At 37.7% G+C, this 13622-nt stretch overlaps 1 protein-coding gene across 1 annotated transcript in view; it reads left to right on the top strand.

Moving 5' to 3' along the window:
* Positions 1-3105: 3105 nt before the first annotated feature.
* The window catches only part of ZFYVE16 (zinc finger FYVE-type containing 16), a 50682-nt gene continuing 40165 nt past the window's right edge, over positions 3106-13622 (top strand). Inside the window, exons 1-2 of the mRNA XM_080804699.1 lie at positions 3106-3492; positions 6656-6705. The gene's annotated coding sequence lies outside the window, so the exon portion shown is untranslated. The remainder of the gene's footprint in view (positions 3493-6655; positions 6706-13622) is intronic.

Raw genomic sequence — 13622 nt, 5'->3', positions numbered from 1 at the left:
AAGGAAAAAGTTTAGCAAACAACACTGCCACAGAGAGTCTCATTGAGGCACCCAGAGTATCATTCAGAATAGCCACCTCCAAATCTCAGAGGCATTAAACAAAGTTTATGTGCCATGACAGGCTAAGCTATGCTGCAGTAACAAATCACCCCCCAAAATCTCAGTGGCATATAACAAACCTTACTTCTTATTCTAAAAGTGATCTGTTCATTGGACTCTCTCAAGCACTCACACTGATGGAGAAGCCACAGTATCAAGTCTTGTTTGTTGCTGTGCCAGAGGGGAAGTAAGTTCTAGAATATCTTACACTGGTAGGTAAAAAGAACCCAGTCTAGAAAGACACATGTCACTCACTTTTCACAGTTCACTTGCCTGAATCCGTCACATGGCTCTATTCAACCACAAGGGGCCCAGAAATACATTGCCATCATTTGCCCAGAGAAGACAATTAGAAATACTTGGCAAAGAATTCTGACTTCCTTGCTAAGAGAACCTGTGTCATTACGCTGAAGCTGTATCATATATGAGTCCTGGGGATAACTGTACCTTGTTGCCACCTCTAAGACAGTATCTAGACATTTAACAGCCTTTTGGGTCATTTCACTCTTAATGACCCATAGTCATGCAGTAGACTGTATCCAGTATGCAATGTATTGATTGCATAAGGAATGTGAAATAATTGGTTGACTCAATTATAAATTTAGAAATACTTTTTTAAAGTGTTCTAGTTTCTCCTTGGATTATTAAAGTAATATGTTCTCATTGTAAACACTTGGAAAACACAAAAAACTAGAAAGAAAGAGGAGAAATCACTCATAATTTCACCTTCCAAAGATTATCAGTATTTTAGTGGATTTCCTTCCAAACTTTTTCTATGCATTTAAAAAAATTGATTCTCATAATCACCAAAACTATAACCATTTCTTCATTAGTGACATTGCTCCAAATAGCTAATCTAAGTGGCCCTAAGCAGATAATTAAAAAGTTATTTTCCTTATAACATGGGTATTCTAACATGTTAGATAGCATTAAATACTAATGGTTAACAGTTCCATGTTGCTTTCTGTGTTTGGGAGCAATGAACCCCTAGTTCGAAAATTGCTTATTAGTATAAGACCAGCCATGAAACAAATGAGTAATTGTAATTATTATTCTCATTTGCTTCTGGTATTTTCGCCATCCAGATTACTAATGGAAAGGGAACAGCTTTGTAAGTTCACATTACTGTGGAATTTAAGCCTCTTAAAATAATCAAGATTCTGGTTACCTTTCAAAATAATAAAAAAATGCTATGGTCTAAGCGATGATTAAAGTCTAAGGAATAAATTGGCCAAAAAAGTTACAATTGGAATGATTTCCTAAAGTTGAAACCATTTAGTTATAAATTGGGATCTTTAGAGGTCAAATATGACACATGGAGTTTTTCAATAAGTATTACTCAAACTTTGCAAGGACTCTTTTTCATTAATATTTTTACTTGACATTGCATTCCATGTGCAGATTTCTTCTTCATTTCAATCAACAAAAGAAATAGGAAATTTAATTGACAAAGAAGCTACAAAAACAGCTTGCAATTTTATTATATTGCAGCAACCTCTCAACTATTTATGTTAGTAAATAAGAGAATGACATGGAATTGTGAACTTCTTAGGGCAAATTTCATGAATTATCCATTTTTGTAATCCTTGCAACTCCTAGCACAATGCACTGCACAGAGGAAATACCCATAAACAAATGTGATACAAAGTATAACTGCATTTGTATATGAAAGGCATTCTAGTTTGGGGGAGTTTGCTTACTTTATTGTTATTTCATATAAATCTTTGTATTCTGCAATATGTTTTTGAAATTTCTAGAAGGGAAATTATTAATTTAGATCAAGTGAACATTTCTTGCTCAGATTTGACAAATAACTTTCCAAAATCTTTGTCCTAATTTATATCCCCAAAAGAGTGAGTGCTCATTTCACTCTACCTTCACCAATGGAATGTATTCACATTTTAAATGAACTGGCTAATTAGATCCACTGGAAATAATATCTCTTTTGTCTTCATTTCATTATTAATGAGTTTGAACATTAGTAAAATATACAGTAGGCACTGAAATTTCCTGTTTTGTGAACCGACCATTCATGTGTATATTTTTCCTATTAATCTCTAAGATCTGTTTTGTTTCAATTCTTTGTCCTCACACTACATATATAAGTATGTATTATACTATATGAATAGTTCTATATAAATACTTCTATCCCAAATAAACATTTGTATATATGAGTCTCTGCTATTAGATGGTGGTTCCAGAAGGGCAGTTACCCCATTTTATTTATCTGTAAATAACCCCTAACACATAGAGAAAATGCATACTGTACTTGTAGACTTGCTTAGGAATAAATGAGATAATGTAAGCAAAGCATCTAATGCAGTGACTGTCACATAGTAGATGCTCAATAAATTATTTTACGCTATCAATAAAAGTTTTACTGTTAGACTAAAACCACACAGTTTCATTTTAGTAAAATCAAGGCTAGAGAAAAAAATCAAGATTTAGTATTTTTGAAAGATCACAAGCTGTAATTGCAAATTGCAGATTTAGAACTGATTCTCAAATCCTTCACCATAAATCACATCTGAATGAAATACTACTGATATAACTGAAATTTTTTAAAAGATCTGAGAGAGAGAGCCCAAGCACAAACCAGAGGATCACAGGGAGAGAGAAAGAGAACGTCACGCCCACTCTGCACTGCGCTAGGAGCCCCACACGGGTCTCCATATCAGGATCCTGGGGATCAGGTCCCTGAAATCATGACCTCCCCTGAATTAACTGGCTACCCCGTTGCCACTAACTCCTGAAATTTTTTTTGACTAGTATGAATTATGAGCTGGTAACTTTTTGGCCACAGATGAATTATTCATACCATAGAGATTATCTCTTCTTCCCTCATTTAAATTTATAGAAAACTTGTAAAAATAGTAAAGTTTAACAAGCACAAACATACATCGCATGAGTAGCATTTATTTCTCCAGTTGGTTAGCTTTTGTTCTTAGACGCGGGGAGGCAGCTGTCCTTGTGGTCACTGTTAGAAAAGCAGAACTAAAGCAATGAGAGGGAAGGGCAGCAGCGTTGGGAACAGGCAGTCAGCTGAAAGGCTTGAAGCTCGGGAGTGGGTGGGAGCATTTTTGTAGCGGCCGGGAGGAAGAGGAGGGTGGCCAGTATGAAGTAAAAAGGCTTTCTGAGAGGACAGCAGCGCTGAGAGCAGGCCTGGTTAGCTGCCCCGCGGCAGGCGTGTCTGGTACAGGCCGGTGCGCCGCGCCAGCTGCGGAGGGGGGCGGGGGAAGCTGAGTCTAGGTCAACGAAGGGCAAAGGAAGCCGGACACTGACGCAGTCGGCCTCCCGATTCCGGCTTCCAGGCGTCTAGTGGGAAACCGAGTCCTCATCTAAAGCCGGTCTTCAAGCTGCCTCATCATCCCACAACCTTCCCAGGCACTTCCGGTAAGAAGCCCGGCACCCACAGCCCGGACTCCGCAGAGCAGCGCGCAGGCGCTTCGGGACCTGGCGGAGGCCGTGAACGCGGAGGGAGGGGGGCTGTGAGCCGTAGGAAAGCCTCTTATGCGCATGCGCTCTCAGCTCTTCTCCCCAACCCCCCCCCCCCCGCCCCAACAGGTCGGGGGGAAAACAAACCCTGAGCCGACGTAGCGCACCCCGGGGTTCCCGGCCGGGGTCGCTCTTCATTTCTCTGCCCGGCGTCGCATCGAGTCCCTAGAGAGCTCCTCTGGGGTGTGGGGAGGTAAGAGCCCCATTAACAGGCAACTTGGCCTCTCCTCACTCCTGCTGCACTCACGGAGGGGGCGGGGTGGCCGCTGGACCCGCCGACCTGGGTGCCGGCTCTGGCCCTCCTTTTCCTCCAAGGGCCGAGCCTGTGCCCCCGACTCGTTCTCTTTCCCAGGCCGCAGATTTGAACAGGGAATCACGACCCTCAAACCTCGCGTCCGCTCTGTAGAGCTTGGAGGGCCGGAGCGGGCAGGGAGGGCAATCTCAGCGGCTTTTTGCCGGGTCCCACCCACCCGGACCGCCTCGAGTCGCCCCGAGTGGTCGGGCAGCCGGGGAGCGTCCAGGGGGCCGCGGCGGGTGCAGGGAGAAGGGTGTCCCGCCAGGGGAGGGGCTGTGCCTATCTGAAGGGACTGTGGTTCCCGCGGAGAGGTAGTTTCTGCGCTGGGAGGACTCGGCTCTAGCAGAATCTGTCACTGCCCTAGCTCTTTCGCAAACCCCATTCTCGCACCGATGCATTTTCTCATCATTTTGGACAGAAGGATGCAGCGGTGTTCTTTTTTCTCCCTTTTCTTTGGTACCTCTGAAAAATTCTGAAAGATGACCTAACTTTTAAACTATTAACTTACTTGTACTACCGTGATTGCAAATTATTCCAGACTGAGTGTTCTTGTTAGTTTGACTCGTATGGAAACCAGTCCATACACTTGATAAGTTCATCTTTTTCATTTAACAAAATAGGAAATTGGTTCGTCGATTTAGCTTCCGTAAATTATTATTTTGAGCTTGTTGTCTTCTGAATTGGCGGAAGTGTAATGGTTTTTGACCCAGGAAAACTATATATTTTTTTCACCCCATTTCTCCCCTTTTTTCCCTCCCGTAGATATTAAACTGCATGCTTAGGGTCCAGAACAAAATCTTAAACATAATAAAGATTACGAAAAAATAATAAGCCATAATTTCACCATTTAAAGATAATCAACCACAGTTAATATTTTGACTTTTTACCTTCCAGTCTTTTTTCTCATGGCATTTTCTTAATTATGATGATTTTATAGAGTTGGATTACCTGCTTTTCTCGCTTAAATTTAAGTGTTTCCTATGTTTTTAAAAATCTTCATAAGTATAACTTGATGTTTGATTATACAAGTAATGCATGAGCAAAATATCTTTTGAAACAGTCACATTACAGATAAAGCTCTGTTCCCACTTAATTATAATCCCAGTGTTACATAATATGGTAGTATCACAGTTTTTTAACCCAGTGGGTCTCAGGATCCCTTTACAAATTTAAAAATTGAGAACTAAAAGAGTTTCTCTATAGTGCAATATATTTAGTATTTTATAAATTAAAACTCAGAAAATTTCCAAAAATTATGCATTAAAAGCCCTTCACATGTTGAATTAAATAATATTTCTAAAAAATATATTTAAAAAATTTAGTGAGACGGGTGGCATTGTTTTTTATTTTTGCAGATCACTAATGTCTGGCTTTGTAGAAGACAGCTGGATTCTCTTATTTGCTTCTCCCTTTAATCTGGTGGGTTATCTTGTCTGCTAAAGCACATTAGCAAAATCCAGCCATGCATAGATAGGTATTTGGAAAAGGAAGGACCCCACTGACCCCCTAAAAAGTTCTGAGGTCTTCCAGGGGTCCTCAGACCAGTTTGAGAAAGATGATTTAATTATTGTATTAATGCGCTGTTAGGTTCTTCACAATTTTGCACTGTTAGGAACATTTCAAGTTGAAAGTTATTTGTGATGTGTTCCCCCACACAATTGCTAATGTTTCTCTAAAAGTAGAATTACTTTGGATGCCTGGGTAATTTTCTTTTGTGTCCTAATATTGGGGTTTAAATGGTTTCAGTTAATGATTTGATGCAATGTCTTTGCATGTTTTCAGTTGCTTTGGATTATTTTCTTAAATTTTTAAAAAGAATTGTTAATATCAAATGGAATCTCTTCGGGACTATAGATACATGTTGTCACATTGTTTTTCTGAGAGGGTATACCAGTTTACTTCCTATCAGTAGTATCTGAGATGTTCTTTTTATCATACTCTTACAAACACTGAGCACTTTTATTATTAAAAAAAATTATGGGGGTGGCTGACTGGCTCAGTTGATCATGCAACTTTTGATTGTGAGTTTGAGCCTCATGTTGGGTGTAGAGATTGCTAAAAAGAAAAATTGTGTTCTGATTTAGTAGGCAACAAATGATATGTGTTCCAACTCATATTACATTGATAGTACAGATTGTGCTTTGAATATTTTTTCCATAATTTTATTAGTTGTTTGTACTATTTGCCCATTTATAGTCCAATGTCAATGTGTTTTTCTAACAGTTTTTCATTATTTTTTTTTTTTATATTTTAAGGATATGCACTATACTTTTTTTAGGAAAGGAACAAAATTATCTTTTCTCCTGTTTATAGAAGTAGTGCATTTTTGTAAAAAAACAAAAACAAAACTAAAATGCTGTAGAGATACATAATGTGGATGTGAAAGACACGCATTATCACAGATACCATCATTAACAGTTTGGTGTTGGCCCTCCATATTTTTCTTCTGTGTCTTTGCTAATACTTTTTTTTTTTTAAACAACTTATTTGTAAAAATGGGTTTGTACTGTGCATGACGTTTTGCAGTTTGATTTTTTTTTGTCATTTAGCATTATATATTGGCTATTATCCTATAGAAGTACATATAACTCTGGAAAAGTTTTATCCAGAGGGGCTTTAGGGACATTTATTGTAATCTTTAGTTGCCTGATGTCAGGCTCCTGTCCTTTTCTATATTCTCTTCCTAGGTGATCTCATCCATTAACAGGTATGTGTTGCCAGTTCCCAAATATTTTATCTATCTCAGACTTTTCTCCTGCATTCCAGATCCTTATATTCAACTGCCTATTGGATATCTCCCCCAGGATGTTCTCAAGGTACTGCAAACAATAGTCCAAATGTGAACTCATGTTTTCCCTTGGTCCTGCTCTTCTCTGTATCACCTGTCACGGTCAGTGGTACCACCGTCTACTCAGTCACCCATGATGGAAACCTGGCAGTAATGCTAGCTTTCTTCCTTGCTTTCACCCTCCAGAATTTACCACTCTTTAGCCACTTTGCTATAGATCTCCTTTCCTTCTGCTTTGCCCTCATCGTCTCTCATCTGAACCATTTTAGGAGTCTCCTTCCTATTGGTTTTGTTGGTTTTCTGGTTAATCTTCTATGTTGCTGCCACTTTTTTTTTTTTTTAATCACGAAGAGATGCTTTAAAATTATTTTTTGTAAAATGCTGTAAATTTTTTATTGTAAATCTGAGAGTATGTAAATGGTCAGGTGAGTAGAAATATTACCTAAATAAAATAGGTTATCATATGTACACATAAATAAACTTCTTCAGAATAGGGAGTGTATCTTATATTCCTAGTGTAAGTGGTAGATTATTGGCACACTAAGTACATCTTAGTTGAATGAAATGGGAAGTATGTGCAGCTTCAAATTTCATGTTAAAAGGTTTCATGTACAGTACTTATATCTTATATAAATTGTTGAATTCTGTTATTATTTATCTTACCTTTTCTGCACCTTTTTAGGCACCTCAGATGACATAAAGCTTAGTAGTACAGTGCTGTATAGAGATAACTCTGTAAATAGGTATTTCATGAATTCCATACTTTTTTAGAAAAATTGTTTTTTTTCTAATGAGAGACTATTTCTAGATTCCTATGATTCTCATTTCTGTGCTTTATGTTTTTAATATGTTCTATATTCAGAGTTCCTTTACTACTTTTTGCTATTATATTTCTTAATATAATGTTAATGTTTATCAAAGGGATACTTGTATGTAATTTAAAGAGTAAAATAAGACTACAGGGCTTAAAATGAAAAGTAATAATCTTTCGCCCCAGTCCTCTCTCCTGAATCCCACTCTGCAGAAGCAGCCTTTTTCAATCAGTGTTCCTCATCTGGAACATAAGTTGCAGTGCTGTTTCCTTAATTCCCCCCTTGATGGTTTAAAACTAGTAACACTTTTAAGCATGGGAAAGAAGGTAGTTCCTTACATAAAATGGATGCCCTAGGGCATTAAGGCTTCATTCTCTTACAGAACCCTTGCTGACAAAGGCTCCTGCAGAGTGAAGAGACTATTCAGCTCTTTATTTTTTGTTCAACTCTTTTTCACCTCTAGGTTTTTAAATAACCTGCTTACTTATATAGCTATCTCCTTGTCCTACTGCAGTTTTAAGTATTATTTACCAATTTCCTATGATAGGAGATGAGAAATTAAGTTTGTTACACAAGGCCCCACCTTTAAACACTGCACTTTTCATCACCTCTTATTTGCAGATTAGTTCTATGCTAATTTTTAGTTAAATGACTATTTAGTGTTTACATCATTTAACCATGTGCATAATGTGTACAGGTAAGCCAGGTATATTGTACTATTTGTTTGTAATATAATATTTTGGTTTTTCTTCCTAGAGTTTATAATTACCTTAGTTTTGTTTTGTTTTTCTAAGATTTTATTTATTTATTTGTGAGAGAGAGAGAGTGCACAAGCAGGGGGAATGGCAGGCAGAAGGAGAAGCAGGCTCCCTGTTGAGCAAGGAGCCCATGTTGGACTCCATCCCAGGTCTTGACCTGGGCTGAAGATAGACGCTTAACTGATTGAGCCACCCAGCTGTCCCTACCTTAGTTCTTCTGTATTATCTACCTCTTATGTATCTTTATGAATGTATGTTTTATATCTTTTTAATGTACCCTACATATTTTAAGATGTTATTTAAGTAATCTCTACCCCCAGTGTGAGGCTCGAACCTGCAACCCCAAGATCAAGAGCTGCACCCTCCACTGACTGAGCCAGCCAGGCACCCTTCCTTTATAACTTTAATTAATTAGTTAATTAATTTTTAATTTTTAAAAAAAGATTTTATTTATTTATTTGAGAGAGAGACAGTGAGAGAGAGTATAAGGGAGGAGAAGGTCAGAGGGAGAAGCAGACTCCCCATGGAGCTGGGAGCCCAATGCGGAACTCTATCCCGGGACTCTGGGATCTTGACCTGAGCTGAAGGCAGTCGCTTAACCAGCTGAGCCACTCAGGCGCCCATAACTTTAATTTATTAACAACCCTTCAGACAAGATACGTAAATCTCCTTTTGGTAGATTCAAAATGTCTGTTGTTTGTTTTGTAACATCTTTCCTGTAATAGCGTACCACTCTGCATCTGTCTTCTTGCCTTGCTCTCTAGGCCTATTGTTGCACGGCTGTCTTTGAGGTATGACCTTTTATGATCATCTGTGCATTGCATTTGTCTCTCCCTGTGTTGAATAGCCTGTTTCCAACTTCAGCCCTTCCTCTTTCTTGTTGTCTCCCTCATGTTGATAGAGTACATATTCTGAGAAAGACTGAAGGGGAGGCAGCGTTTTTAGATTCTTGCCTGTCTAAACATGTTTTTTAAAATTCTGCCCTCATACTAGCTGAATATAGAATTCTAGGTTGTAAATAATTTACTTTTAGAATTTTGGATGCATGGTTCCATTGTTTTCTGCCTTCTAATGTTGCTGCTGAGAAGTACAATGCCAGATATGATAACCATTCCTTTATATGTGACCTGCTGTTGCTCTCTGGAAGCTTTTATATTTATTCACTAGGTTTGTAGTAAGCATAATTTTTGTGGCAGGCATTGCTCAAGATACTTTGAATATATTGGTGAACAAAAATACAAGATATCTACCCTCATGAAGCTTAATTTCTTGGAGGGACGAGTTGTTCCAGATGGTAAACAATATAATGAATACATTATACAAAAAGTTAGAAGGTTGTAAAGTTAAATGAATGCTTTAGAACAGAGACGAAGGTGAGCAGGATGGGATGGGGCGGTCAGGAGTGTAGGGGAAAGGTGGTGGATGCTGTTACAGCCTGAAATGGGTTGATCTTTCTGTAAACCACTCAGGTATTCTGAAATTTCAATGATGGGGCACGATAAGGATTTTTCATTCATTGTGTTGGGCCTTGACTTGGCTCTTCCCACCTGGAGATCATATCCTTCAGTTCTGAGGTATTGTATTTGACAATTTCTTCCTTTGTTTATTCCTATACTTTTTTCCCCTGGACTTCTTGTTACTTGAGTATCAGACCTCATTAGATTAAATTTCTAATCTTTCTTCTTATTTTCTTTCCCTTTCTTTTTGTTTTACTCTCTAGGATATTTTCTCAAGTTTATTTTCCAGTGCTTTCACTTCATTAAAAAAAAATCTTTTTATTTTAGAACAGTTTTAGATTTATAGGATTATTGGGAAGATAGTCCAGAGAGTTACCATTTACCCCTCTACCCAATTTCCCTATTACATTATTTCCCATTATTTCCCTATTACATAATTTCCCATTACATTAATATGGTACACTTATCATGATGAATGAACCAGTATTGATACCTTAGTATTAACCAAAGTCCATACTTTATTCACATTTCTTCAATTTTTCCCCAATATGTTCTGATCTAGGAGTCCATCCACGATACCACATTTACCCTGATTAGTCTTGTTTCCTTTGGTTCCTCTTTGTTGTGACAGTTTCTCAGATGTTCTGTTTTTTATTTTCTTGAGAGTTTTGATACTAGTCCACTATTGAGAAGAATGTCACATATGGTTTTTCTGATGTTTTTCTCATAATTAGGTTGGGGTACTGTGTTCTAGGAAGAAGACAACAAGATAAAATGCCATTGTCGTCACATCATATCAAGGGTACATATTGTCAACATGACTTAACACTGTTGATGTTTTCTTTGATCCAATGGCTTGAGGTAGAATTGGTCAAGTTTTTCCACTGTGAAGTTATTTTTTCCCCCTTTCTGTACTGTACTCTTAAGAAGAAAATATGTGCAGCACACTTATGTTGCACTTCCTTGAGAGCAAAGTATCTATGCAAATTATTTAGAATTTTTCTGTGTGGGAGATTTGTCTTGTTCCCTGTTTATTTATTTATCTCAGTATGAACTCATTTTTTTTAATGCTATGGGTAATAAGCCTGTACTGGTTTATATATTTTGGGAGCTCTTTCATTTGACTCCTGTATCCTTTTGACATACCTCCTTCATTGTATGCGTGTATACATCCATGCATGCATGTGTACTTGCACTTTACTTTTGGGATTTCAAGATGCTCCATGCTCATCTTGAATATTTTCTGCCCCAGTCTTAGAATCAGCCATTTCTCCAAGGAGCCTTGGTTCCTTTTGTTGGAGAAACCATGTTCTGGGTGCTAAGTATGATGTCTTGGTTCTAGGCCCTGTCAGCTAACAGAGCAAGAGATATACATGTTTATACTAATATCTATAAGTATTTCAAGTAAAAAATTGGGACAGATATGTAACCATCTCTATCCATATTAAGCTAGCCATGAGTTTATACCAGTGTCTCCAATTCAAATCCGTTACCATGTAGATCATTTTAGCTTCCTTCTCTTTTGCTTATCTAACCTTCCCTTCCAACAGTGAGAAACCTGGCTCCTGTCATCAGCCATCCAATTACTTTTTCAATCCAGTATACGTGTATAATGGTTCAGAATTGTTAACCCATATCCCCTTGGGAAACAGCTTTATGAACTAGAGCACAATGCTTGTGTTCCTTTTGCCTTCAGTGTTACAGACTCACTCATTTCCAAAGGTAGCACTATATTCCTCTGCCCCTTTCAGTAAGGTTGTTTTATATATTTGTAATAAAATTGGCCCTTTTCTCACATTCTGCATTCCATTCTGAGACCACCTAGTCTTCTAAATAATTTTTTTAATATTTGAGTATGTTAAGGTTTATTCTCTGTGCTATAACCTGACAAATGCTTAATGTCTTGTTTTCATCACTATAGTATCATACAAAATAGTTTCACCACCCTAAAAAAATCCACTGTGCTTTACCTGTTCATCCATCCCTTACCCCAAACCACTAATGATCACTTATGTGTTTACTCTCTTTGTAGTTTTGACTTTTCCAGAATGTCATACAATTAGAATGGTATGGTATGTAGATGTTTTTTGGTTTTTTGTTTGTTTTTGTTGTAGATAGAGAGTGAGCAAGCAGCTGGGGAAGGGATGAGGGAATCTTAAGCAGGCTCCCACCCAGCATGGCACCCAATGCAGGGCTCAAGCTCATGACCCTGAGATCCTGACCTGAGCCAAGAGGTCAGATGCTTAACCAACTGAGCCACTCAGGAGTCCTACGTACAGTGTGTAGATTAAAAAAAAATTTTTTTTTAAGATTTTTATTTGTTTGACAGAGGGCAAGCATAAACAGTGGGGAAGGGGCAAAGGGAGAAGCAGACTCTGCTGAGCAGGGAGCCCAACTCGGGGCTCAGTTCCAGGACCCTGAGATCATGACCTGAGCCAAAGGCAGACGCTTAACTGACTGAGCCACCCAGGTGGCCCCAGTGTGTAGATTTTTTAAAATGGGCTTCTTTTATGTAGCAATACATACTTAAAACTATGTCTTTCTGTGGCTTGTTAGCTCATTTCTTTATATCACTGAATAATATTCCATTGCATGAATGTAACACAGTTTATTTATCTATTACTTACTGGAGGTCATTTTGAATACTTCCAAATTTTGGCCCTTATAAATAAAGCCATTATAAACAATCACACCTAAGTTCATGTGTGGACATAAATCTTTATAAATCAGTTGGGTAAATATCTAGTAGGATGAATGCTGGATCATATAGTAAGACTATAGTTTTGTAAGAGACAAACTGTTTTCCAAAGTGGGTGTACCATTTTGCATTCCCACCAGAAGTAAATAGAGTTCCTGCTGATTGGCACCCTTCAGCTTTTGGTATTGTCAGTTGTTTGGATTTTAGCCATTGCAATTGATGTAAAATGGTATCATTGTTTTAATCTGTAGTCCCTAAAGACAAATGATGTGGCGCGTTTTATCATATGTTTCTTTGATAACTGTGTATCTTCTTCGGTGAGGTGTCTGTTTGGAACTTTTGCTAATTTAATTGGATCGTTGGTTTTCTAATTATTTAACATTAGGTGTTTTTTTGTAGACTTTGGCTACAAGTCCTTTATCAGGTAGGTGTTTTGCAAATATTATCTTCCAGGATGTGGCTTTTCCTCTCATTCTCTTAACAGTGCCCTTTTCAGAGCAGATGTTTTTAATTTTAATAAGGTCCAGCTTAATCATATTTTTTCATGGATCATGCCATTTTTACATTTAAAAACTCATCACCAAACCCAAGCTAATGTAGATTTTTCTCTTATGTTTTCCTCAAGAAGCGTTACAATATTGCACTTTACATTTAGATCTGTTATCCATTTTAAAAACATTCAGGTGTAAGGTCTGTTTCTAGGCTCATATTTTTGTGTAGGGATTTCCAGTTTTCTCAGCACCACTTGTTGAAAAGACTAGCCTTTCTCCTTTGAATTGCCTTTGCTCCTTTGTCAAAGATGCATTGACTGTATTTGTGTGGGTCTGTTTCCCAGCTCTCTATTTTTTTCCATTGATCTATATGTCTATTCTTTTGCCAGTAGTATATTACCTTGATTATTGTAGCCTTCTAAATCTAAAATCAGAGTGAGTTGTCCCAATTTGCTTTTCTTTTTCAGCGTTATGTTGGCTATTCTGTCTTCTTTTCCATGTACACTTGAGAATTTTGAGTTTCCTGAGTCCTACAAAATAGCTTGCTAGCGTCTTGATTGGGTTGCACTGAGAACTGACATCTTGACAATATTCTATCCCTGACAATAGAATATATCTCCCATTTATTTAGATCTTTGATTTTTTTATCATTATTTTGTAGCTTTCCACATATAGGTCCTTTATATATTTTATTAAGTTTATACCTAAGTATTTAATTTTTTTGAGGTG

Source organism: Martes martes, assembly GCF_963455335.1.
Source record: "Martes martes genome assembly, chromosome: 5".
In the NCBI taxonomy this organism is placed as follows: Eukaryota; Metazoa; Chordata; class Mammalia; order Carnivora; family Mustelidae; genus Martes; species Martes martes.
The sequence above is the reverse complement of the archived record's forward strand: the minus strand, read 5'-3'. Positions and strand labels throughout refer to the sequence as shown.